Source organism: Physeter macrocephalus, chromosome 9 (assembly GCF_002837175.3).
Source record: "Physeter macrocephalus isolate SW-GA chromosome 9, ASM283717v5, whole genome shotgun sequence".
Lineage (NCBI taxonomy): Eukaryota > Metazoa > Chordata > Mammalia > Artiodactyla > Physeteridae > Physeter > Physeter macrocephalus.
In genome coordinates this window covers 43,114,492-43,138,763 of record NC_041222.1, presented here as the reverse complement: position 1 = coordinate 43,138,763, position 24,272 = coordinate 43,114,492, and the positions used below count along the sequence as shown (strand labels likewise).

The following is a 24,272-nucleotide window of genomic DNA, read 5'->3' as shown; positions in this document are numbered from 1 at the left end:
GCCGCATAGCACAGGGAGATCAGTTCGGTGCTTTGTGACCACCTAGAGGGGTGGGATAGGGAGGGTGGGAGGGAGACGCAAGAGGGAGGGGATATGGGGATATATGTATATGTATAGCTGATTCACTTTTTTATAAAGCAGAAACTAACACACCATTGTAAAGCAATTATACTCCAATAAAGATGTTTAAAAATAAATAAATAAATAAATTTTTTTTAAAAAGAGCTCTTTCCTAAGGAGAGACTATTTAAAATGTAGTCTAACTTTTGGAGGAAGAAAATAGCCCAAGCTTTCATATTTCCTTTTCTATTCAGTGATGGGAAAGGTTTTTCTTAGCATGTTTGTCCTGAAACCATGGATACGGCACAAAAATAAAAGAACGTGGCTGCCCTGGGATTTGGGATGCATGTGTTAGTCAGAAAGCCTAAATAAATATATCTAATATGTTTCCAATATCTTTTCTTTCAAGATAAATGTGGAACCCATCCCTCCTGAAGCCTGTTGTGGTGTCACGGTGCGCCCTCTGGTGGCCCATTTTTCAATGGCTTCATCGACCCTGATGTGCAAACTTAAGGAACCCTCTCCTGGTGAGTGCTTCTCTCTTCCACTATGGAGGAGGATCCACAGGTGGGGGACAGGTTTCTAAAGTCAGAGTCTTGTAAATGGCCGGGTCAGAGCTGCTTCCATGATTTCCCGAGGAGAAATTGCTTTATGTGTGCACATTGAGGAGATGCATATGTTTTTTCAAGAACACATTTCATATACAGTATGTTACCTTGTTCCTGTCTTGGTCTGTCTGGCCAGAAGTGAGGCCAATAAGTAAGAGGTGGTTCCATGATGAAACATATCACTGGTGAAGTGGGCCAACTCTAGGCTGTGGGCCTTGTATGCCATGTTAGGGAGTTGAGACTTATCACTTTAGCCAAATGATCCTTAAGGGAATGGGGAGCTACCAAAGGGTTTATTGTGGTGGTCGGGACATGATCAGATTTATACTGCAGAAAGGTCACTCTGAATGAAGTGAGAGGAATGGATTGTAGTTCACAAAATCTTGGAGGCAGGGGGACAGTCAGGAGGCTGTTGCAGAAGAGCAGGTGAGAGATGCTGGTAGCCTGGACCAGGTGGTGCCATAGGGCTGGAAATAAGAGGATGAATTCTTGGGGATGTTTGGAAGGTATCCTCACACAGGATGGTTGGTAATTAGATGTGGAGAGTCAGGAAGAGTTGGGACTAGAGAATGCTGCCCAGATTTTTGGCTTGTGCAACTGGGTAGATAGTGGTGATGTTCACTAAAATTAGAACTCTGAGGGAGGCACAGGTTTGAGGGCGTGTTCTCCTCAAAGGAGTTCAGTTTAGGATGTGTTCATTTAGAGGAACCCGTGGAATCTCCAAGTGGAGATGCCAGGTCATTGCTCGTCTGACTCTCAGTCTCAGGCTCTTGTTGCTGCACCACGGCTGCCTCATCCTCCAGGCATAGCTCAAACTCAAACTCAAACCTTGGAATGGTGGGGAGAAGGTGCTGTCAGGGACCTTTAGTCATTTTGGCCCAAATGGTTTGCCTGGGGCATCCCTCTTCTTGTTAGAGGAGGAATAATGGGGAAAGGCTGCAGGGAAGAAACCTCAATATTACAATATTCCCTTTTCCAAAAGTATCTATGCACCATAGTAATATTGTAATTGATTCAGGCAAGGGTTGTCAGTGGATGCTAAAGCCAGTGTCCTTGTAAACAAGCTATCTACACAGTCTAAAAATATCTCTCCATAGATTATTTATTACAACAAAGGGAAAAATTACCTTTAGAGTGAAGAAATCTGGGTGACAATACCAATGTCTACTCATTGATTATTTACTGATTATGAAAAGGGCAAGTATCCCATAAAGTGGAGAAATCATCTGGGTACCACTTTAACCACATGATCAAAGTCAATGTCACCAATAATGGAACAAATTGACAACAGGTGCCTCTTACTGTGATGTGCTGAGAAGGACACAGCATGTACATAATTTGAATCTTGTCCAAAGGAAACACCAAACAAACCCAAATCAAAAAACCTACTAGAGGGGCTTCCCTGGTGGCGCAGTGGTGGAGAGTCCGCCTGCCGATGCAGGGGACGCGGGTTCGTGCCCCGGTCCGGGAAGATCCCACATGCCGCGGAGCGGCTGGGCCCGTGAGCCATGGCCGCCGAGCCTGCACGTCCGAAGCCTGTGCTCCGCAACGGGAGAGGTCACAGCAGTGAGAGGCCCGCGAAATGCAAAAAAAAAAAAAAAAAAAAAAAAAAACCTGCCAGAAAACCACTGGCCTGTACTCTTCAAGAATATCAGTATTGTAAAAGACAAAGGCTCAGGCACCATTCTGAAATAAAAGAGACTAAAGAAACATGACATCTAAGTGTAAATATGCAATCCTAGATTGGGAGAACATGTTATAAAGGACAATATTAGAAATATGGCAAAATCTGAATATGATTGTGTTCAGTAATAGTATTACATCATTGTTAAGTGTCCTAAATTGGATTATACTGTGCCCTCATTCTTAGGAGACACTTGCCCATATGTTTATGTGGAAAGAATCACAATGTCTATAACTTACCTCGAACATTGATATTTCCTGCCTTAGTCCATAAGGGTTGCTATCACGAAATACAACAGACTGGGTGACTTATGAACAACAGAATCATATTTCTCACAGTTCTAGAGCCTAGAAGTCCAAGGTCATTGTGCACATTTGAGTGAGGGCCCTCTTCTAGGTTGTTGGCTTCTCCTTGTATCCTCAAATTGGGGGAAGGGTCAAGGGAGCTCTGTGGGGTCTCTTTTTTCTATAATTTTTTTTGTGAATACTTTAAAAAAATTTTTTATTTTATATTGGAGTATAGTTGATTAACAACATTGTGTTAGTTTCAGTTGTACAGCAAAGTGATTCAGTTATACATATACATGTATCTACTCTTTTTCAAGTTCTTTTCCCATTTAGGTTATTACAGAATATTGAGCAGAGTCCCCTGTGCTGTACAGTAGGTCCTTGTTGGTTATCTATTTTAAATATAGCAGTGTGTACATGTCAATCTCAATCTCTTGATCTATCCCTCTCCCTCACACTTCCCCCTGGTAACCATAAGTTCATTCTCTAAGTCTGTGACTCTGTTTCTGTTTTGTAAATAAGTTCGTTCATATCAGTTTTTTTAGATGCCACATATAATCGGTATCATATGCTATTTGTCTTTGTCTGACTTACTTCACTTAGTATGATAATCTCCAGGTCCATCCACGTTGCTGCAAATGGCACTATTTCATTCTTTTTTATGACTGAGTAGTATTCCATTATATATGTATATACCACATCTTCTTTATCCATTCATCTGTTGGTGGACACTTAGGTTGCTTCCATGTCCTGGCTATTGTAAATAGTGCTATGAACATTGGGGTGCATGCATCTTTTCAAATTTGAGCTTTCCTCTTTGCCAATATATGCCCAGGAGTGGGATTGCTGGATCATACAGCAACTCTTTTTTTAGTTTTTTAAGGAACCTCCACACTGTTCTCCATAGTGGTTGTACCAATTTACATTCCCACCAACAGTGCAAGAGGGTTCCCTTTTCTCCACACCCTCTCCAGCATTTATTTGTAGACTTTTTGATGATGACCATTCTGACTGGTATAAGGTGATATCTCATTGCAGCTCTGATTTGCATTTCTCTAATAATTAACGATGTTGAGCATCTTTTCATGTGGCTCTTGGCCATCTGTATGTCTTCTTTGGAGAAATGTCTATTTAGGTCTTCTTATAAGGGCACTACTCCTAATCATGAGGGCTCTGCCTTCATGACCTAATCACCTCCCAAAGGTCCCACCTCAATACCATCACATTGGGGGTTAGAATTTCAACATATTGGGTTGACCAAAAAGTTCGTTTGGATTTTGGGTAACATCTTATGGAAAACCGAACGAGCCCTTTGGCCAACCTAATATGAATTGGGGGAGAGGGAGGCATAAACATTCAGCCTATAGCAGTTGCTGACAGTAATATTAATATGTATATTTGTATACAGAGAGATAAAGCAAATATGATAAAATGTTAACAATTGGTGAAGGTAGGTAAGAGCGTATAGATGTTCAATGTCCTCTTTTTGCAGTGTTTCTGGGGGGTATTTTTTTTCAAGGTAAAAAGAAAAGAAATATATCTATCCGACCCATATACAAATAGAGGGGATTCGGAACACTGAACATTCTAACCAGGGTCTCTTTTTTAAGGTCAACTATAATATTATCTTTCAAAGCCACTAAATTCCATCTTGATGAAATATCAAAATAGCAAACAGGTGAAGGAGCAATTTCCTGTCCTGCCAGACTTTTAAGAATGTACAGTATTTGCCGTCGATTTAGAACCTGCAGTGTTTAGAGAGGAATTTGTTTTCTTTTAAATCAAGGTACCTAAGTTGAAAGTGCCCAAGGTCCAAAGAGCAGCTGGAACAATCATTGCTGCCCGCAGGCGTTCCTGTCCACCAGCCACATGTCAGTGGGCGGCCTCCGGAACCAGCCAGGCTGTGTATGCACCGGCTGTTCCTGCTGGGGGTGGGAGTAGGGGGCCGGGGCCACTTGGATGCTCCTGTTCACAGAGCTCCTCCTGAATCTTTCTCACTGCCTGCTGAGCATGCGCAGGAAGTCAGGGACTCAGCGCTGAAATGGATCTTGGAAGGCGCTCAGTCCAACTCTCCCCGCCTTCCCATCTGTGGCTTTAACCTCCTCTACAATGTCCCCACCAAGTGGTCATCCACCCACTGCTTAAACAGAGCCAGTGGCCAAAATTCCTAGACAGCCCCTCCATTTGCAAACGTCTTAAATCATTTGAACATTTTTCCTCTTACGAACATGTATCAGAGCAAAATATCTACTATTTTTCAAGGCACCTAGTAAAACACTCTTAAGGAAACAAATGTCAGAAAAGGTTAACTAAAATTGTGGAACACTTCAAATACTTACAGTCAATAGTTAAAGTCATATTTGACTGTTTCCAGTCCTTTAGCAAGGCATCTCTGTGTCACATCATTCAGAAATAATAGAAATTTACATTGGAAGGCCCTTCTTGATCACCTGCTGAGGTACTCCAATTTTATGGCTACATTTTTAAGAATAAAACAAAACTGGAGCAAAATTATTTGTAAACATAGAGAATGCATGTGTATATGTGCAGATAGTGTGTTTGCATGTGCTCAGATAGAGATGCAGGAGGATAAAGATCTAGGATACTCCTGGGGAGGGGGATTAGGTAGGGTAAGTGGGAACAGGAGGGAAGAGGAAGGCTTTTTTACTTTTTACCCTATATGTTTTGTTATTGTTTGAATTTTTTTCCTCAAAGAGCACATGCTATTTTTATCATTAAAGCATTTCTCTCAAAATTTAAACAACAACCACAACAAAAGACAAGTCACTTAAACTGGGCCAAATCTGATTGCCTGGAGTTTCCATTCTGTACCACACTCTGGGCAGCTCAAAATAAGCCTATTCGTTGTTGCACATGGCGGCGAGTCAGCCATCTGATGCCACCTCTGGGGGCCCCCATGTTTTCCTTATCCAAGCTATATGTTCCCATTTTCTTCAGCTGTCGTTCAGTTGACAGGGTTTCAAGTCTCCTTGACATCCTGTCACCCTCCACTGAACTAGAGCATGTCAAGTGAGCTCAGAAAAAATCTATTTGGATGTTCAGGTGGCAGTTGGTCATCTGTTGAAAATTAACAAGTCCATGTGTTCGTCCACTAACTTGGCCTAACTTTGTGGGTTCTCAAGTGCTCTGTTAAGGGATTGTATCAGTGATGGACAAAGCAGGTCTGCAGGGCCCCCATGCAGTTTTTATCTCACAGCGCTTATAAAACTTGGCTGATTTATCAATGCCAACCCAGGACAAGAACAGAAAGGGTGTCACATGATATCCTAGTTGGGCTTATCCAGAATAAAACCTTTGTCATAGCTTGAAGATGCTAATTCTGGATGGAAGGTTAAATTAGGAGAATGGGATTAACAGATACACACACACACACACACACACACGATGCTAGTTCCAGTTTCATTTATCATTAGAGTGACAGTACCTTCTGTTTGCCAAGTTGAGTCTTGGCTTAATGCCAATTTGTCCTTGCATAATTATTAATAATGCCACTTTTACTCTTAAAAGTATTGCAGTTTGGATGATTAGCTATATACATGGTCACCCCACTTATCACATACCAATAATATCTCCCTCACATACAGAAATTTTCTTAACATTGGAAAAGGAACTTATCCCTGGCTTCAGCTAAATCCAAAACATTTCTGAACATCTCAGATGTATAGATGCTGAAATTCAGGGGATGAGGCCGCTGCTAACATGATTTTTCCTCTCTGGAGTTACATAACCATTTGAAATGGGAGCCCCCAAACTTCATATTGGGAAGCCAAGAACCAGATTCCTTGAGACAACTGATTTCAACGAAGTCTAAGGTTAACAGAGTGGCCATGGTACATTTTTTCTTTCCCCTCTTCCTTAGCAATATGCATTCCCTTGAAACTCCATCCCACCTCTCCCACCCAGGAAAATTTATTCCCCCAGGAATCAAGAGAATCAGTCAATAGGTGCAAATTACGTCAGCGCATATCAAAGATGAAAGCACAAAGCACGTAGTCCAGAGTATTGAGTCTGCCACTTACTTGGTCAGGTTTCTTAACCACTCCGTGCCTCAGTTTCCCCATCTGTAAAATGGGGATGATAGTGGTCCCTACCTCATACAGTTAACAGGAGGCTTAAATGAGTTATTATTTTTAAACAGTGCCTGGCACGTAACATGTACTACATGGGTATTTGGTAAACAAAAAATAAATGGGGTAACGACCTTGATTCCATGATTCCAAGACTGGAATGGTCAGAGGAAAGACTAGAAACAAGAGGTGTGTGAGTGGATCTGCTTGACAAATTTGAGAATTAAACTGGGCTCTGTTAGGAAACATCACTGGAGAATAGAGTTCTATCAGCTGAAGCATCTCACCCGGTGCAAACACAGAGGAAATTGTCCTTTCATAGATTGGTGCTCTGGACACCTGCCTGCCTGCCATTTCCTCCTTGTCAATAAAGTCTAAAGTAGACCAACCTCATTAGTGCCAGGAGGACAGGAACAACTTAAATGGTGGCTACACTGAATCCTGTTCAAAGGTACAATGACTGAGCAGGAAACAACTGCCATTCCTTCGTTTACATGAAGCCTCAATGAGTTTTTTTTGGGGGGGTGGGGCACACAATTGAAGCTCTATAATTTCTCCCATAATGTACCATCATTGTTTGTACGCAAGGCAGATGTTCAAGGAACTAGGGTTCTCACTATGCTGAACATATCAACAAAATACAAGTTATCCTTGAACCAGGTCTTTCCTAATTCTGAGTTCTTCCCCTGTTGTCTTCAGCTTACCCTCACTTCAGCTGGTATCTCCCCGCCAGGCATTGCCAAGAACTTCCTCTTCAAATCTGTCTCTCCCATGCTCAGAAGTTAATTACCCCCTTTCATATGATAACTTCCTTTCAAGTATTTGCTAATGTCACAAGTTTTCCTGCAGTCACATGGCTGTCCTGGGAAGTTTTGAAGAGATTGAGTCGATTTCATTAATTCAACTCTCAGAGTTGAAGTATAGATCTTGTTTCCCTTTTTTAGGTTCTGGGGAAACATCTCACTTGGACTCCCATGCTGCCTTTGGTTGATTATAGATTTTGCTTGTTTTTTAAAAAAGTACGTCTGTGTGTGTGTGTGTGTGTGTGTGTGTATACTATATATATAGAAATTTAGTGAAAGAAAAATAAAAACAAGAAAAGAATTACTTTTTCCCTGAATTTAGAACCAGACTCTAATTCCTGTTCCAGACTGTCATGACCACAGGAAATGAGGAATATCCTCCCATAAAATGTTTTCCCTCATGATTTCTTTCAGATGCTTCAAAACAGAAGTTTTAGGTCTTTGCCCAAAATCTAGTTTAGGTTGTGTATTTTTTCTGTGCCTGAGGGTGGCACGGTTTAGGAGGAGCAAATAACATTGGAAATCTCTTCTAACTAGGGTTGCCAGATTTAGCAAATGATAATTGAATTTCAGATAAAAATGAATACGTATTTAATATAAATCTGTCCCATTCAAATTGGTAGTATCTGCAATATATGGGACATACTTATACTAGCAAGTTATTTCTTGTGTATCTGAAACTCAAATTTAATTGAATGTCCTGAGGGTTTTGTTTGTTTTGGGGTTTTAAAAATTTTTTATTTTATTTATTTTATTTTTGGCTGCGTTGGGTCTTTGTTGCTGCACATGGGCTTTTCTCTAGTTGTGGTGAGCGGGGGCTACTCTTTGTTTCAGTGCGCGGGCTTCTCATTGCGGTGGCTTCTCTTGTTGCAGAGCACGGGCTCTAGGCGCGTGAGCTTCAGTAGTTGTGGCGCTTGGGCTCAGTAGTTGTGGCTTGCAGGCTCCAAAGCTCAGGCTCAGCAGTTGTGGTGCATGGGCTTAGTTGCTCAAGGCATGTGGGATCCTCCTGGACCAGGGCTTGAACCTGTGTCCCCTGCATTGGCAGGCGGATTCTTAACCACTGTGCCACCAGGGAAGCCCATTGTGTTTGTTTGTTTGTTTGTTTGTTTTGTTTTGTTCTTTGGCTACCCTAATTCCAACCCACAAGGTCAAAACCACTTGTAAGTAGCCCCTATAAGCATATACTAAGAGAGAATTCTTCCCCTCTCTCTCCCTCTCTTTCTCATTAATGTCTGGGTACTGTAGAGGGTGAGGAGGGATATTTTCTGCAGGGACTGATTTCTGGTATGTAAAGCCTGAGTCTGAAGCCTTCCCCAGGGATGGAGTAGCACCTGTTAGATCTCTATGATTTTCCAGCTGACTGTCATATTCACATCTAGTGATGGGGACCAAAGAGGGGTATGCTGAAGAAAACCTTTCTCTCATGTGCTTTTAGAACAGGTTTGAGTTTTTAGAGCTAAAATATAGTATACTGGGACAAAGAGAAAGTGTTCAAACAACATGTAAAATAATGTAGCTGGTAAATTAGAATTATGTATGCATCCATTTTTCATAAGTGGAAATGACTTTGGAGACTATCTCTCCTTCTGTCATTTTACAGATGAGAAGACAGAGACCCAAAGCAGTTTCCTTTTGGAATGAGATGGAAGGGGTGTGTGTCTGTGTGTGTACACATGTGCGTAGGAGGAGGGGAGGAAGAGGGGGAGGAGGGGAGGAAGTGGGGGAGGAGGAGGAACAGGAGACCTGAGGCAAAAATACCTGAAGCCCAAGTACCTTCCTACTATACCTGTCCTGCCACTGCCACAAGTTTGTGTTTCTATAACTTTTTTATAATGTAAAAAATTCCCTAACTAATACATGTTCCTTAGAGAAATTTAAGAAATACATGCAAACAAAAAGAAAAATCTCTTCCGTAAATCCAACGGGTGGGTATTACTCCTGTCACCATTTTGGTGCATGATGAGAGCACGTTGGTATGGGTACCAGCATTCAGTCTTCCTTCTTCAGAAAGCCACACCCATATTTTTCTCTGAGGATAGCCACTCAATCAATGGAGCATCATTTCTAGTCCAACTGCCAATCCAGATGTCATGTCCTCCACTGCCAAATCAGGTGACCAAGGTGAGATTTCAGTCTCCAGCCAAGTGATCCTCAGGGATTGAAAATGGTAAAATTCCTTCATCCTGAGAGGAGAACCTTGAGGGGATCACCCGTTAGTTGCCATCACCCAGACACCTGAGCATCCCTGGGTCCTGGGCCTTCTGAGAACAAATTCTTCAGCTTTTCCTTCAGTTCTATTATGGTAAACTGATTGCACTGATGGTCCCAACTAGTGGCCTCCATATCCATGTCCTTTGCAAGAGTTAGAGTCCTATGAAGAGGTGGAGTCTAGTTCCTCACCCCTTGGGTCTGGAATGCCTTGTGACTTGCTTTGGCCAACAGAATGCAGGGGAAGGGAGAGTGTGCCAGCTCAGAGCCTAGGCTTCAAGAGGCCCCGTGTGTTTCCACTCTCTTTCCTGGAACATTGACTCCACCATAAGAACTGACCTTGTGGGAGATTGGGATTGACATGTATACACTGATGTGTATAAAATGGATGACTAATAAGAACCTGCTGTATAAAAAAATAAATTAAATTAAATTCAAAAAAACCCTTACAATGTTGCTTGATATGACATTTGAAGGCTTTAATTCAAATTAATACTTATAAAAAAGAAATAAAATATATTTCCAGCAAAAAAAAAAAAAAAAAAAAAAAAACCGAAAAACTGACCTCATCTTGGCCAGTCTGCTGGAGGATGAGAAACCATCTGGAGGAGAGCCCAGGGGCCACAGCCAACTCACAGAAGCAGAACCACCTAATGGACACCACACAGCTGCCTTCAGATAGATGGAAGACCAGCCTACATTCCTGAGCTAAATAAACTGATTTTTCAAGCCACTAAGTTTAGGGTGGTTTGTTATGCAGCAATAGCTAATTGATACTTCTGTAAACTCCCACATCCTTCCAATAACTTCCTGTCCTGGAGAGCCACAGTGAATTTCTATGGCTGCAAACCAAGAACTCTAATTGTCACTTTCAATTCTTCTACCAGCGTATGATCATATGATACATCCTCTTTTGTAATCTACCTCATTTCACTTAGCAGTTGATTTTGAGCATCTTTCCCTAACAATAAACTGGGCACAGTAAAGAAGGAAAAACTGCCAAATACCACTTCAGAGCCTCTGCCCAAATCAGTTTCCATCATGACATAATGGCCTTTGGTCAAAAAGCCATTCTTAGATAGGCCTAGAATGATCCGTTCTGTTCAGCAGGAAGTGCCTTTAACCTGTTTCTCAGCGAGATTATTGAACAGCAGGATGATTTTTCACAGCTTGATGACCAAGAGAAGGACAGAGCCATGCCTCATAGGTGCTTGAGAACCTTAACATTTCCAGTCATTGTTTACCTCTTTGGAAAAGGAAAGCATTTAAAATGTTCTTTTCAAATGTGTAAGACATTTGGATGGAGAAGACAGAAAAAGAGATAGGTATTCCCTATAATGATTTTATTTTTGGACCTAAAACTGAGTGATGGAAGTTCTGCAGTCTTTTTCTTCCTGATCATCCTATTTCTATTATCCTTTTTTTTCCCCACTAAATGGTAGCTTTACTTTGAGATACTATTTGTTTGTCAGAATGGGACAAGGGAAGGTGCAATGCTTGCCTAATAATCATAGTGCTAATGGAAATACATTCATACTTTCCAAAAAAAATGAGCGTTTGTCAAAATGGATCCCCTGCAACTCTGCAAATGTTTCTATTGGAGGGAGTTTTCTGGATGCATTATCTACATGGGTCCTTTCCAACAAGGTGCACCACTGGAAGTCAATTCTTGTCTTGATTGCTTTTCCTTTGAATCTGATTTTTGCTGATAATAACAATAGCTAGCATTTATAACACTTCCTATCACATTTATCTCATTTAATCTTCACAAAAACTCCATGAGGTAGATATTATTATGATTCCCCTTTGAATAAATTGAGGCTCAGGAAAGGCAAGTAAACAGTGCAAGGGCCCACAGGTAACAAGGATCAGAGCTGGAATGTCAACCCAGTTTATCAGACTCCCAGGTGAGAGTGCTGTACGGTACCTTGATGTTATATTGCCCCAATCACTATGGAATTAAAAAAAAAGACATGATATATATATGTATAAAATCACCAAAATATGGGTTAAATACCTCTGATGCCCTTTTTATCCAATGGGAAGAAATAAGTGGTCTTAATGAATTTCCTTTCTATTCTAAGAGGGTATGATGTTGAAATCATACTTGATCTCTGTTTCTTTCCACTTTAAGCAACTTCCCCAGTCTTCCACGTAAGCCTGAAGGGGCCAGGAGAACACACAATATCTCCCTGAATGAGACCACTGGGGACCCTTGTACAGAACATCATTCAAGAACTTGAGAAACGTTCTCAATATTACCACAGGCAATTGCTGTGGTACTAGATGGTGAGAAAGAATACACAGTGTGTAGAATAGGCTCTCTTCTTTCTGAAGTGGATCTCACCTTAAAGAGTAAACATGAGAAAACCTACAAGAGACACCAGAACTAAGAATTGCAGTACATTCTATAGATCGGTACTGTCCCACAGAACTTTCTATAATTATGGAAATGTATAATGTCTGTTCCATCCAGTATCATAGCCCCTGACCTCATATGGCTATTGACCACTTGAAATATAGCTAGTATGATGGAAGGACTGCATTTTAAATTTTAATTAATCTTAATTAGTTAATGAACCAAAATTTGAATAACCACATGTGGCCACATCTGGCTACCGTATTGGACAGTGCAGCTCTGGATGATTGCAAAAGCATAGTGAATGAAATAGGTAAGGGTGGTTGGGGAAGGTCTCAACAAGATGTATCTTGAGCAGTTTTTGAAGAGGGGTAGGGAGGAAAGAAAATGCAATTGGGTTGAAAAAGAAAGGAGGAAAGGGGGAACACAAGAGCTTTGTCCTAGGAGAACACCACCGTTATAGATTCAAATGCCTACCACAAAGACTGTGAAAGTAACATAAACAAGGGAAACAGGTTGGGGGTAATGGGGTATGGTGGGGGCTCTGGAGAATTAGGGGCCCTGGCCCCCTCTAACACATAGGTCACTAGTCAGCTCCAGCCAGTTTTTGTCATACAGAAATGCAGACCCAATGTTGACTACGTTATTTTTTCAGAGAAGTCAGAAGTTCAGATTTTTATGTGAAGTCATCTAATTTTAAATGTTGGCACCCATATCAGTCAGTGTAGGCTACGTGTCTTCAGCAGACACTGTTGGTGCCCCCATTCATGTCCACGCGGCATTCACCTTTGCTAGGCTGCCCCCGGTGAACACCTTTAACTCTCCTCCTGAAGACGTGGCACACACACTTGGCCTTCATGCAGGGCGGGCTGAGCGAGAATCCTGAAGAGTCTGAGTTCTTGGAAGCAGCTCTCCACCAATGCCAGACATGGAGGAAGCCCATCAATACCCCAGTCTCCCACCTCTCAGTTGGGATGGCTGTGAGGCACCATCTAAACTGTCTCCCAGAGAGACCAGCTTGGTGCTTTGTGACCACCTAGAGGGGTGGGATAGGGAGGGTGGGAGGGAGACGCAAGAGGGAGGACATATGGGAATATATGTATACGTATAGCTGATTCACTTTGTTATACAGAAGAAACTAACACACCATTGTAAAGCAATGATACTCCAATAAAGATGTTAAAAAAAAATAGATGAATGGCTAAAGCAGATGTGGTATGTGTATATGTATGGAATATTACTCAGCCATAAAAAAGAATGAAATTTTGCCATTTGCAACAATGTGGATGGACCTAGAGGGTATTCTGCTAAGTGAAATAAGAGAAAGACAAATACTGTATGTTATCACTTGTATGCTGAATCTAAAAAATAAAACAAACAAATGAATATTTAAAATATATAATAAAAAAATAGTAAATTGTCTCCCATAGCTCTCTGTGAGATGAACTCCAGCTGTCCACAGCAGAGACTGGCAGAGGATGGAAACCCATTGGTTTCCATGCCTTCCCCATCTCACTCCCACCCTCGCCTACTCATGTTTCCTGGGATCACCTTCAAATAAACGACTTACACACCAATCCCTATCTTAGAACCTGATTCTGGAGGGACCTGAACAAAGATACAGTTGTAACAAAGAAATTCAAAATCTCAGTGGTGAACTCAGCGAAGTTTTAATTTTCACTCCATCACAGCCAGTGCGGGTCATTGCGGAGATTTCTGTCTGGTCATTCAGGGACCTGGGTTCCCTTCATCCTGTGGCTCTGCATCCTCTATGATACCTTTCTTCTCTGCATTCAGCTGCAGATGGAGAGAGAGCCTGCAGCACTGGGAGAAGGATTTTTATTGGCAAGGCCTAGAAGAGGTGAGGAGTCCTTCTGCCCACTTTCCATTGGCAAAACAGTCACGTGGTCCCTCCTCCGTTCTGAGGAAGCTGGGAAATGCAGTTTTGCTGCGCATCTGTTACAGAAGGAAGTCGCTGTTTCTGCCACTGCATCCTACCTAGATTTTGTAACACACCGTCCAGACCAAAGAAACCATGTCTGGGAACCAGATTCAGCTTGTCCGCCACCAGTTTGGAATTTCTTCCCCACACATCATTCCCTACAATTGAGAAAAAATGCTAGCAAGTCACCCAACAAGTTCTTAACTTACACAGAAACAAGTGCGACACATTTTACCCAATCGTGTAATAAACTAAGTGTATGAAAATTGAATCTATTCTTCCTTGACTATAATTTTATAATTTCAGGGAGAAAATTATAATTTCATTTCTGATAGTTCTTACATGGACAGTGTCTCCCAACGGGGTCGCTTTCTTTACTTCCTGTGTTCTCTGTGAAGTGATTATCTATCCGTAAACAAAAGATTTAAAGGTAGGCCTACGCCCACCTCACCTTTGAGCATCCTCTCCTTGGCTCTCTACATGCCAGCCATGCCACCTTGGGGTCTTTGCAAATGCTGTTCCCTCTTCTAGGAATATGTACCCTCTCTTGTCTAGTCTCCTTTTCTCACCCTTTACTTAACTGCTCCTATTTATGATTCCAGTCTCAGTATAAATATTGTTTCCTTGGAGAAGCTTTCACTGACCGCTCCAAATCAAGTCAATTTCTTCTGCCCAACGTTATCCTCTCATTCCATCTATCACAATTCAGGACCGTATTTGCATATTTTATATATGTCTCCTCCAGAGACTGCTCACTTCAGCATCATACACACAGCGCACAGTGTCGGGCACACTGCTAGTGTTCAAAATAGATTTGTCCAATAAATAATACCGAGAAAAATCCACTGCTTTAAAGAATCTTCTGGGGATATCTTTTATAATTAAAATAACATTTCCCAATCTGTTTTGGAAGTTTAGTTAAACTTTATTGGGATTTAAGAATGAGGAGCATTTGTACATTGCATGCTACCTGAAGCAATGAAATAAAATAAAAATTCTTTCTGTATCCCAGAAATCCTTGAACTTAATCTCTTCTAAAACTAGCCTAGATGAAATTCCATTTTATCATTTATGGCAACAGGGGTGGAAACATGAAAGCTCTTTGAAAAAGTGAAAGAGGTATTACAATGTAAAGGGTTATTTCTTAAGAGCATAATTGGCCGAAATAATCTACCAAGTTGCCTGGGCAGGGGAGCGGGGTAGAGTAGGAGTTAACTTCCCCAATTCTTCCCTTTACTTTACCCTGTGCATTTCCAATGCATCTGCCATCATTCCCAGTTGTACTCCCAGCTGGAGCCCCTTCCCCACCCCCACCCCCAGTCCTTTGCCACCAGCAGGCAGAGTGGTCTTTCCTGTTTGTCACCTAACCTTGTAGGAATTGCTCTTGGTCTTAGAACGAAATCCAAATTCCTCCAGGGTTCTGCATGACCAGAACTGGGCTTTTGGGCTACTTCTCCATTTTGTCTGGTGTTCCTCTCCCCTTCTGTCAATCTACTATAGGACTATGAATCTTCTTTTGGTTTCTCAGACTCGCAAGATATTCCCCCTTCTGGCTTCAGTGCCCTCTGCTTGGGATGCCATTCCCCATCTCTTTGCCTTAGCTGGTGAATTCTCAGTTGTCTCAAACATGATTTCTGCAAAGCGGCCCTTCCTGACTCCTCCTCTAATGTAGATACCCCTCGTCACTGCCAAGTGCTATCCCATCACACTTCATTCTCCCCACAGAACCTATCCCCGTCTGTGAGCATCTACTTTGTTATTATTTGCATCTCCCCATTAGGTGATGAGGATAAGGATCATGTCTTGTTTCTATTTGCTACCATATCCTCAGCATTCAGGACAATGCCTAGCAAATAGTAGATGCTTAGTTAGGTGTTTGTTGAATGAATGAATGAATGTTTAGCTAGCATATTGTAATAGAAGCTTTATATCCACAGATGTTACATATCAACATTGTTAATGAATGTGTCACTATTACTATTATTTTATCTGACATACACAATATCTTTATGCATGTTGATTCTTTGTGAATGTTCAGCCCAATCAGAGGTCACTTATATATACCAATATTTCAACAGACATTTCTTGAGCGCCCACCAGATGCCAAGCTCTGGGTTACTCTAAGTACTAAGCTCTCATTCCTAGCTGCACATTAGAATCATACTGATGTAAATCATTTCACAATATATACGTGTATCAAAACATCACGTTGTACACCTTAAATATATATAATTTTGTTTGTCAAAAATAAAGGTAGTCCAATAAACCACTGATGTACAAAAATAAATTAATTAAATAAATTTAAAAAAATTTTAAAGAGTAACTATGGATACAGTCAGGGAAAATGACTCCTGCTAAAGGTTATGTTTTGCATAGAAAAAACAAACAAGAAAAGAATCAAGCTGATGTATACTGGGTCCCACCCAGACTAAGTAAACTACATTCTCTAAGGGTAGAACTTGGGCATCTGAATGTTTTATAAACTTTGTAGTGTGTACAGTGAGAGCTGAGAATCCCTTGCTCTCTGCTGCCCAATACAGTCGCCATTAGGTACATGTGACCATTTAAATTAATTAAAATTAAAGTTTCAGTGCCTTAGTCACATTTAAAGTGTTCACTAACCACATGTGGCACGTGGCTACAGTATCAGTGCAGACGTAAGGCATTTCCATCACCAGGAAGTTCTAGTGGACAGCGCTGCTTGAGTTATTCAAAGAAGAATAAGACAGTTTCTGCTGTGGAAATGCTCACAGTCTAGGGGAAATTCTTCCTGAAGTCTCATCTTCTAGGAAATTTGAACCTATAGTATTGCTGTTAGATAATTTGTATGCCAATGACATGTCCACAGGAAAGGTACAAAACCAACCCAAGGTTTAAGAGGTAAACAGTGTCCTCATAGCTAACATAGAAATGATGTCAAAGAGGCTGGCTTGTGATGTGCACAGTGTCTGGAACAGAGAGGAGCTCAATAAACACCTATGAATGAATGAATGAATGAATGAATGAATGAACGAGTGAGCAAATGAATGCAGAGCCGTAATGTATATGGACCAAAATGTGGTGTGCTCAATTCCCTTTCCTGCCTTCAGAGTCAAAACTAAAGAGACAGAATGGCCTGTATGGAATTAAGGTCAGAGTGTTACATGAAAGGATTGAGGAGATTCTTAACAAGACTGTTTTCTTCTTCATGCCTGAGCTACATATTGTCTTCAATTGTTCTAATATGGCCCTGGGGGTCTAAGATCAGGAGTGAGCTGATCAGAGATTAGGAGTGAGCTAGTCAGACCATTTGATTCCAGGGCCAGCACTTGCCAGCTGTGATGCCGGGCGAGTCACTTAGTCAGGTCTCAGCCCTGATTCCTCATGTGTAGAAGAGGAGTATTGGTACCTCCCTCATAAGGTGGTGATAGCCAGGGATGAGTATTGCAACATGTGGACACTTTGAAAAAGAAAGAAAAAGAAAAGGACAGTTTACCTTGAGTCCACTGTGAACTCGTTATATATTTAGGTCCCTTAAACTGTCTGGGATGCCCCGATTTTTTCTAAAAAAGCAAACGAAGGGGTGGTAGATACAGGACTTCTATTGTGCTTTACCGCTGACATTCTCCAGTTCCTGGTAAATGATAAGAGATGTGTAGGTTCCGCTTCTGCCAGAGATTGTGTCACTCTAAGCTACCAAATGCAGAACAAAGCTTTAGTTTGGGTTTGACATGATTTTTGGCTTTGGGTTTTTGTTTTGGAGCGATTTGTTGCCAACTGGTGGGATCTGAATGTGTTTTCCCTGTAGGAGGCAGAGTCGGAAGTCTGGCCTGCTAAGACTCTTTTGGAAGCTGAAACTAATTAAAATGTTTATTTTAGCCCCTGTAGCTAAGACACGGCAGGGGAGAAAGTCCAGCATTCATTTTTATGCAGATGTAATTATACCCACCAAGCTATGTGTGACCTGTTCAGCATCTGCCCCAGGGCCACCCCACCTGTTCAAACACCTGCCCAGGACACGAGTATTTGGTAGAACAGTACTTAATGCCGAACCTAAGGCACCAGGGTTCCCCACCCACACCCAAGGACAGTAAAGCCTTGCTCCACCTTTCATTACCTACAGACTCACCTCTGAGAGAAGTACAGTCTGCCTTCCTGTCGGCAGATGTGGAAACCAGGGATACGGAGGGCCAACCATACAGTGTCATTTTATCTAAGGGACTTGAGTATCCTGGATTTTGGTATCTGGGAGTTTGTGGTGGTTCCTCGAACAAATGCCCCACGGATACGGAGGAACGACTGTACTTTCCTAGTTTCCTCCTCAATGACATCTACAAAGTTACGCACAAGAGAAAAAGAGAAAGGGAAAGAGAAGAACTCAAAATAAAGTAATTGAGTGACAGTTTTTGGTGTATGGTATCACAGAGATTGAGAAAGATACAAGAATAGGTGCGAGCCCTCCGTACTTCCTGAGTACTAACAAGATCCTTGAAGAAGTGTAAAGGTACAAGACAAAGCTAATGGAGACATTCATGCTTTTGAATGGAGAAAATGAATGAGGCCACCTCTGGATACCCACTTTGTCTGAGCGCGGGGTGGCTGCTTCACCAGGTTACTCCCTGATACTCCCCACTGTAGGTGCTGTTATGAATAGTCTGCAAATGAGGAAACTGGGGCTCCAAGAAGTTCAGTGACTTGGGAAGTATAACTAGAGGGCTAAGAACATAGGCTTGGTGGCCCCATGGATATGGGAAGGAGTCCCAGCTTTGCTAATGACCAGCAGTGCGATTTGGGGCAAGTTATTCATCTCACTAAACCTCTGTTTTGTCATTTGTAAAATGGGGGTGCTAATAGTGAACTACCTTTCTTATGAAGAGTCAGTGAATTAGCACATGCAAAATGCCTGGCCTATCACCTGTCACAGGAAACATGTCCTCAAAGCAAGGTTTACCATCGTCCTCCTCCGAGACCACACACAGCTGCGGGGCGTGGCAGAGCCAGGATACCAACTTGGGTTGTTTTATTCCACTCGTAAACCTTCCATACGTTCACTTTTCAAAAACTAAGTTCAGAGAAGATAGTAGGAAGTAGAAGGGGATAAACAGGGAGAACACCACAAGAACCGGAAAGAGACAGACCCGTTCTCCTGTCTCTGGAACACACCCTGCATGTAGATCCTTTGACTCCCATCCCAGGCCCTAGAGAAAATTGGTTTGGTGGGCTATGAAGTATTTGTTTTCATCAAGAGCAGAGACAGTAAGGCCTCTAGAATTCCCAGCCTTGATGGTGAAGAGAAATTACAAGGTACATATTATATTGTTACAGGCCAACTCCCTGTTTTCTTCTCCCCAAGACTTTTCTCACTCTCACACCCTTTCCCCCCCTCTCCTTCTCCATCTCTTGACATTGGCCTCATTCTTCAAGGGCCAGTTCATATCTCACTACTTCCCCATGATCTGGTCTCCCCTTTCCCTAGATGCCAAAACATGTATTTTCAGTTTAACATTTAAATTGATTTCTCTGTTTCAGAAGGACTAATCTCCCTTAAATAGATTTATGTACTTCCTTTGTCTATGCCATAGGGTTTGCTACTAAGTTGAAAACTTAGGAGGCTCTAGTGATGTGCTTTGTATGAATCCTTGTTGAGAACCAGACTGATTATGGCATTTGTGAAATGCTAGTGAGGTAACGAGGACCGAACAGAGAACTTGGCACAGAATTTTAAGACTTGGGTCTCCACCTGCAAGACACTTTCATCTCTAAAGAGAACAAAGCTCACAGTATTTTGTAACTGGGAGACACTGTAGCAGAGAGGTTAGCAACATGGGCTCTACAGTTACTTGATTTCCCTTGCTTTTCTTAACAGTAAAATGAAAATAATAGTAGTACCTACTTCATGGGATCTTTGTTGGGTTTAAACAAGATAACGCATGTCAGCCTCAGTGCAGAGCCTGGCATCTCCTAAGAGCTCATAGTTAGCTATAGGTAGGTTCAAAATGAGAAAAACAATTGTTCAAATGCCAGGGTAGAACAACATACATACTCAGGAGGCTCACCTGGACGTATTCCAGATACTGCCCAAGCTCTGTGAAATTATTGTGAAGGCATTTAGTGCTAAGCTCACAGTAGGAACAGACACTGTGCCTATGCCAGTTTCTATGCAGTGTGCCAGGGGAGAGGGAAAAAGAGCTGAAGAATGGAAAGGAGCTTGCTTCTGGGCTTGGGAAGACCCAGGTGGAAGTCAAGGCCACTTCTTTTTTTTTTTTTTTTTTTTTTTTTGCGGTACGCGGGCCTCCCACCGTCGCGGCCTCTCCCGTTGCGGGGGAAAAAAAAAAAAAGAAACAGAACCTCAATTTTAAGGGCTTCCCTGGTGGCGTAATGGTTGGGAGTCCGCCTGTTAATGCAGGGGACGCGGGTTCGAACCCTGATCCGGGACCCGTGAGCCATGGCCGCTGAGCTTGCGCGTCTGGAACCTGTGTTCCCCAACGGGAGAGGCCACAACAGTGAGAGGCCTGCGTACTGCAAGAAAAAAAAAAAAAAAGAAACAAATATACTTCTGTTTTATTTTCTTTCTCCTCTCCTCAAGGAACTCTAATTATCTATAGTTGCGGAGCACAGGCTCCGGACGCGCAGGCTCAGCGGCCACGGCTCACGAGCCCAGCCGCTCCGCGGCACGCGGGATCCTCCCGGACCGGGGCACGAACCCGTGTCCCCTGCATCGGCAGGCGGACTCCCAACCACTGTGCCACCAGAGAAGCCCCAAGGCCACTTCTTGTACTCTCTGACCTGAATCACAGGGACGAGTCAATTGAAGACACATGAAGCGACAGAGTTCCAGGTAGTGAACGTGGAGTTTTGTTGCTGTGTATTCCATTATGAGGGGAGTGGAGGGCTGAGGACACTGGGCTGCAGTGGAACTGGGAGATTTTTTTTTTAACAGAGGCCCCTTTTCCAACACAGGCAATATTTCTTTTCTCTGAAACTGCTTTGAGGAGAACAAGCAGGCAGATTCGATATCACTGAGCTGGAATCATCCAGCCTCAGACGCATCCCTTGGAACAGCAGTCTGATCCCAGGGGCAGTTGTGTTTGACACTGGCACAGTGGCGGGGGGAAATCAGCTGTTTCGGAAATGACTTTGATCCACATTAATGCGCTCTGCTGAGGAGGTTGGGAGGAGGAGTTCTTGGACTAGGTAGTGACTTGGTTTCTGGTGGTTGCTTGTCCTGCTGGAAGCACTTACAGCACTAAAATGAAGCTCCCCCAGCCGCTGCACTTAGCATGAGGGTGCCACACATAGCTGAAAGTGGGTTCTGGTTCAAAGGATCCTGTTCCAAATTTAACTGTGTTTTTGATGAACTTGGTTGGGGGGGTGGGGTGGACACCTGCCAAGAGGGTCTCAGGTTGATCCTATTAATATGCATCCCCGCAGCTGGGGAAGTCACAGTGCTAAGGTGCACTTGGTTGAACTATGGTTTTGAATGTGATCATCCTCCTCGCCTGAATGGAGATAAAAGAGAACCGCCTGCGATTACAGATTCAACAGGAGCGTGTGTTGAAAGGCACGGAGGAAACATTGCAGGCTCAGCAATGATGAGCTCAAACTCTCTTAGGAAGGTGATAAGGTAGACTTCCTAACAACGATATCAACTACAGAGACAGCACTTGCTGCATGCTTCGACTGTGCGCTGCACTCAAGACCGCACCTGCATTAATTATCTCAGACTCCTCACCATCATCACTCCCCTGTGATCTTCCTTTTCTGTTGAGGTGCCCGAGGCACTGAGAGGTCAGGCACCCGCCTGGAGTCACACAACCAGAAGGGGCAGAGGCAGTGCTTGAATGCAGATTAGCATGATTCCAAAGTCTCTGTTCTTCCTACCAAGCTGCCCCTGTTAGTCACTGATACAGGTGGCACTGACAGCCACTCATGTTAAGCACCTGCTGGGTGTGAGGGGGAGACAGAAACTGTGCCTACAAAACAATTCTGAAAAAACAGTGAACTTTTTGTGTGTTACTAATTGGATGAGAATAAGAGCCATCTCCCAAAGAAAATAGTGATCCTTTTGAGAGGGAGGACTACGTCTGCTTCCTACCCAGAGTGCTTTGCTCAAAAGCCTATGCCTAGTAGGCACTGGGCAAACATCTCCTGATGCTGAAAGGAGAACAAACCAAGTCTTGGGGCTGAGGGTCCTGAATTATGGTCCCAGCTCTACCCCAAACTAGCTTAGTGCCATGGGCAAGTTACCTCACCTCTTTGGGACTCAATTTCCTAGTTAACAGAATAGAAATAATAAAGTGAAATTTTAACGTATGTCCTGGCTGACATCACAAGTTCCAGTGGAGATCAAACGAAGTAATTACATAAACATGCTGGAAAACACTAAGAAATGTTGTTATTGGGCTTTATTCCTTGGATTATTAGGGAGGGGATATCACTGAGGCCTGAGTGCTGGGGGATGGCCTCACAGATGCAGAGGATGAAGGGAGCTATGGAGTCTTCGGCATTCTAGAAGCCTTAAACTGGTCAGTTCTCCTTTTATGGTGGCTCATAATCATGTTTGAAAGTCATGGTGTGAAGGATGGGATCCAAAATTCTGTCCAGCTTTGGGATCAAGGGTCTCCTTGTTCAGTGCAAGTGGTCCTGCCACCCTTCCTCCCTGTGAGCTTTGCTGGCTTCCTCTTCCACACCCTCTCCACACCCAAGGAGTGACATTTCCTGGGGCTAACCATCAAGACCCAGGGCCTGAACTGGAGTTGTTCTTATTATGACAGATTTCTTCACCACTCTAAACAGCTTCCTCAGCAGGAAAGAAGAAAAAAAAAAAAAGGAAAGAAAGATGATAATAGAACCAACCTAACAAAACTATTGTAAATATTTAAATAAGGTAATCACTATAAGATGCTGAGCCCAGTAGCTGGGAAATAAATACAGGCTATTATTAATATTATTAATATACTTATAATTCTAAGTACTATGTAGTTCTGACCTTCTACCAGACTCATCCCCTGATATACTTGTTTTTGGCTAAAGTTCAATATCCTAGAAAGAGATTTTAAAGAGTTGGGAAAGGTTAGTGAAATCAAGGAACCGAAGGTCGCTAAAAATTTATAAGGCAAGAAGCCGGAAGCATCACTTTCCCACGATCCAGGTTTTTCCCCAATAATCCAAACTGAAAAACATAAATTAGGACAGAGATAACCTGCCTTGCAGGGTTATTTATAAATGACATCAAAATAATTTTATATTCCGTAGCCCCTCAGCTGAGAGTTTTGGAGACAGCAAATTTTTGTGTGCGGTAATCACTATCATTTGCCTTGAATTGCCTTAAATTTCCAGGCTCGCCATAATTCCAAAGCCAACCCCCTGGAATCTGCCAACAAAAGCACACTGACTAGATTACAAGTCTTCTAAAGTTTCCTGATTCAACCTCGAAAGGCCAGGAATTCCTTCCAACTAAGAAGGTGAAGGGAAAGAAGAACTTCAACAAAAATGTCTATTTGTGTTATCTCATTAAATATCTTCAAGGTTTATAGGTTTGGGGAAAGATTTCCTCTTTGGGTGAAGTGGCAGGAGGAAAGAAAGAGGCTCAAAAGCATTGCTTGGATTTCCAGAAGTAATGGTGGAAAATCCCTACCCCAGAGGCTTCCTTTCTCTCTAGACAAACAGTGCTCCTGGAGTTTCCCAGGAGAGCCCAGCGTCTTGACCCAGGCAGGCTGATGTCAATTATTGATCTTCCATTTTGCTGGGGGAGTCACCGGAGCTTAAAGGTGAGGTAGTGAATTCATGCGCACATCCTGGTAAACCTGCAGCCACGGGTCAAATTTCACTACGGTTAATTAAAAATGATGGAAGACCCGTCCCTTGGAAAAAAAAAACCCCCCAAATTCTGGGCAACCATTTTGTCTCAAGGAAGCTGCTCAGACCCAATGTAAAGTAGTTCTGGTTATGTCTTGGTTGTGTATGGCGTTGCCTTGAAATAAGCAAAGAGCTCTGGAAAAGATCTCATGACAGAAGAAAGTGAAGTGCTCTGTGGGGAAGTAGAAAGAGGTAGCCTTTCATTCCCGGCAACTATTTGCCCTCAGGCTGCTTAGTAAAAGCCTGGAAATCCCAGAGCAGTAACTTGGCAGTCCCATCTGCTATATATTTGCCTGAGCATTTTTATGGTCATATAGACACTTGTCCTTCTGTTTGTGTAGTTTAACTTTAAACAAACTTGTTCCCTTTTTGGTGGCATTTAAAATTTCATTTCTT

General features: G+C 42.5%; 1 protein-coding gene across 1 annotated transcript in view; it reads left to right on the top strand.

The window, feature by feature from the left end:
* The first annotated feature begins 473 nt into the window (after positions 1-473).
* PIP5K1B (phosphatidylinositol-4-phosphate 5-kinase type 1 beta) overlaps positions 474-24,272 on the top strand; it is a 453,566-nt gene continuing 429,767 nt past the window's right edge. Inside the window, exon 1 of the mRNA XM_028493901.2 lies at positions 474-587. The gene's annotated coding sequence lies outside the window, so the exon portion shown is untranslated. The remainder of the gene's footprint in view (positions 588-24,272) is intronic.